Raw genomic sequence first — 3,379 nt, 5'->3', positions numbered from 1 at the left:
GGCGAGGCAACCATGCGTCATGAATCAGGAGGCTAAGAGATACACATTCAAGCTTGTTTGCATGTAGAACAGAAGTGTTTGTCAGGCACGCGTTCATAGGTGAGAATGATGATAAGCGTCACATAATCATCACATTCATCATGTTCTTGTGTGCGAATGGATATCTTAGAGAAGAAATAGGCTTGAATTGAATAGAAAAACAATAGTACTTTGTATTAATTCATGAGGAACAGCAGAGCTCCACACCTTAATCTATGGTGTGTAGAAACTCTACCGTTGAAAATACATAAGAACAAGGTCCAGGCATGGCCGAATGGCCAGCCTCCCTAAATGGCATATGAATTCGAAAATAGGGAAAAAGACCCCCTAGTACAATAGTGAAAAGTTCTATTTAAACTAAACTGGCTACTAGGATTTACAGAAATGAGTAAATGATGCAGAAATCTACTTCCGGGCCCACTTGGTGTGTGCTTGGGCTGAACATTGAAGCTTTCACGTGTAGAGGTCTTCCTTGGAGTTAAACACCAGTTTGTAACCTGTTTCTGGCGTTTAACTCTACTTTGCAACATGTTTCTAGCGTTTAACTCCAGAATAGGGCAGAGAGCTGGCGTTGAACGCCAGTTTGCGTCGTCTAAACTCGGGCAAAGTATGAACTATTATATATTGCTGGAAAGCCCTGGATATCTACTTTCCAACGCAATTAAGATCGCACCATTTGGAATTCTGTAGCTCTAGAAAATCCATTTCGAGTGTAGGGAGGTCAGAATCCAACAACATCTGCAGTCCTTCTTCAGCCTCTGAATCTGATTTTTGCTCAAGTCCCTCAGCCAAAAAATACCTAAAATCATAGAAAAATACACAAACTCATAGTAAAGTCTAGAAATGTGATTTTTATTTAAAAACTAATAAAAATATACTAAAAACTAACTAAATTATACTAAAAACATACTAAAAACAATGCCAAAAAGCGTATAAATTATCCGCTCATTAGTTGCTCAGATAAGTTAGCTGCTAACCTTACTTCATCAATAAGATTGGGGATCATGCGGTCATTCACACTTCTAATCAACATCCTTGGACTAGGCTCTCCATTTTCTACTAGGATTACTATTTCTTTATCATAAGTAAGCCTGAACGGAGTCTCACTAGTAAAGGATTGAGGTGTTGTGTGAGCACCATAGTACTAACCATAACTCGTCAGCTCATGAACCCAGAGAGTCATTTAAATTTTTTCAATCCTTTCAAAATTACTGGTGCTGGCGGGATCGTCGGTTAGAAATTTTCTCGAGAAATAGGATCGGTGTTGCACGTATAGTCCCAATCGACAAGGCGACCCTCGACCAAAGTTTAGATTAAAGATGTTACAATTCAATTCACAATAACTGGGAGTAAAATCCTGGGTCGTCTTCCCAAGGAACTAGTGACCACAAGTGTACAAGTTTGGTTGTGAAATTGAGGGGGTTTTCAATAATGAAGCAATCAATTAAGAAATAAAAGAACACTCAAAATTGCAACTAATGAACTAATAAACGAATTAAAGAACTATCTATGTAATATGGACAAGTAAAGCTTTAAAATGATTGAAGTATGATTCAAAACATAAATGGAAGCTTTGGCTTGGGTTAAGTTAGGGAATCTCTTCCTTGTCATAACCACCACTATGATAATTATGATGGATTAATCTCATCTAGTCAACCCTTAACATCGAAGAGTAAGTCAAGTGAGCATAGTTATTCTTAATCCACAAATCCTAGCTAACTTACTAATTGCCTTAGTAAAAAGCTAGCGTTAGTGGAAACAAGAATAATTAACAATCCAAGAATTATCACTAAATGTTGGACATTATGACTCTAGTATCCCATATACTCATTTTTCCAAGACAAGGAGTGAAAATTTACCTCATAATCAAAATTGACATTTCCACAAACACTTGGTGGACATAATCATAAAATATGGCAAAATTGAAAAATGCTTGAAACTATGAGTAATAAATGATCAAAATCAACAATGATAACTCAAAGAAACATATAATAAAAAAATCATCAAATCTATCAACTAGAAATCAAAATTGCAAAGATATGTATATATTAACAAAGTGTCTTTAACTATAAGAAAGTGTAACACAAGTGTAGTACTTAAAGATAAAATTAAGAAATACTTACAATAGAAGCAAGCTAGAATCCAAGATCAAAATGAAAATTGCACTTGTAATATAAACCCTAATAAAACCCTAAGAAAGTTGAGAGAAAACTTAAGAGAAAACTAAAACTAAAAGCTTCCTAAAACTATCTAATACTACTCCTAATGGTATAGTATGGTTTCCTCAAGTTTATCCCTTTCATATGAGCTCTAGGTCATCAGATTTGGGCCTCCAAAGCCTCCAATTCATGAGCTACGTGATTTTTTAATGAAGTCACGCGCTGGTACTTGTGCGTACACACAGATGTATGTGTACGCACATTGGTTGATTTTCATCTTGTGCGTATGCACACTCCAAAATGCTCTTTTCCTTTATTTTTTGCATGCTTCTTTTCCATTCTTATCAAGTCATTCCCACCTATTACACCTGAAATCACTAATAAAAAATATCAAGACATTAAATAAAATGTAAATGGAATAAAAAATGATTAAATTAAGCACAAAAGAGCATGTTTTCACAATTAGGCACAATTTAGGGGGAGAACACAAAATCATGCTATTTAACGGAAATAATGTGGGTTTATATGATAAAATCCAATCAATTCCATTGATGAGCGTTAGACTCTTGTTGACATAGAATTTTTCAATTGAATTATCGTTGGAAGTATATTCCTAGACCAACAAAGAGACTTCTCATACAAAAATTTATGGTTTTGTCACAGATAACAAACCCCTAATAAGAAATAACCGAAGTATTTGGACTCCAGATCGTCTCCCTAGGAAACAATGTAGTGCTTAGTTATTGGCTATGAAGGGGGTAAAGAGGGGGGGGGGTTTGGTTCATAAGAGGGCAAGAAAAGTAGATTTAGCAAGCAAGTAAAGAAAGCAAATTAAAGAACTCTTGGCTAAGACTTGAGTAATTGAGATCACCATCCTTGTCAACAAACCGAATATTGATAATCATGAGAGGCCAACCTATTAAGTCTACTTCCCAAAAGCTTTAAGTACGTAAAATTTACTCCTAAGCTTGAAATACGTCAAATAGATTTGATCACATCCACCCTTAAGTCCTAACCTACCTACTAATTAACTTAGTAGTGAGTTAGTGTCAATGGGTATCAAATTGATCACCATGGGTTCTCAAATCACCAATTCCATCATACCCGATGACTCAAGATTACCCAATTCCCTTGGCTTAGACCAAGAGTTGACGAAACTACTCAACAACTAAAGAGAACAT

This window comes from Arachis ipaensis, chromosome B6 (assembly GCF_059453495.1).
Source record: "Arachis ipaensis isolate K30076 ecotype BB chromosome B6, ASM5945349v1, whole genome shotgun sequence".
Taxonomy (NCBI): Eukaryota; Viridiplantae; Streptophyta; class Magnoliopsida; order Fabales; family Fabaceae; genus Arachis; species Arachis ipaensis.
The sequence above is the reverse complement of the archived record's forward strand: the minus strand, read 5'-3'. Positions refer to the sequence as shown.